Raw genomic sequence first — 441 nt, 5'->3', positions numbered from 1 at the left:
ATCCCATTCTCCGCCGCTAGGCCCATTCCAAGACCCTTTTCTAATCTCATCCCCCCTTGTCGTCCCTGTAAACTTTAGGCTCCTCCCGGAGGGTGCCCCTAATTCCAGCCCCTTCCCTTTCAGGGCCTCTGCCTAATCCCAGCCCTCAGCCAGTCCCGTCTTTTCCCATTAAGCCCCTCCCTAGGTCTGTTCCTAATCCCTTGCCAACCTCTTTTCTTCCAACAGTTTCCTTCCAAGAGGTGTGTCTAATTCTAGTCCCTTGCCAGCCCCGTTTTTTCCCATTAGGAGGCTTTCGGTACCTTTCCTAACCTCAGTTCTTTGCCAGCCCCCTCTCTACCATTAATCTCCCTCTTCTCTAGCGTTCCGAATGCAACCCACATCCATTCTCCTTTTCTGATCTGGAATCAATCATAAAGACGTCAGTTTCCGTTTCAATTCCAA

Source organism: Penaeus monodon, chromosome 32, assembly GCF_015228065.2.
Source record: "Penaeus monodon isolate SGIC_2016 chromosome 32, NSTDA_Pmon_1, whole genome shotgun sequence".
Lineage (NCBI taxonomy): Eukaryota > Metazoa > Arthropoda > Malacostraca > Decapoda > Penaeidae > Penaeus > Penaeus monodon.
The sequence above is the reverse complement of the archived record's forward strand: the minus strand, read 5'-3'. Positions refer to the sequence as shown.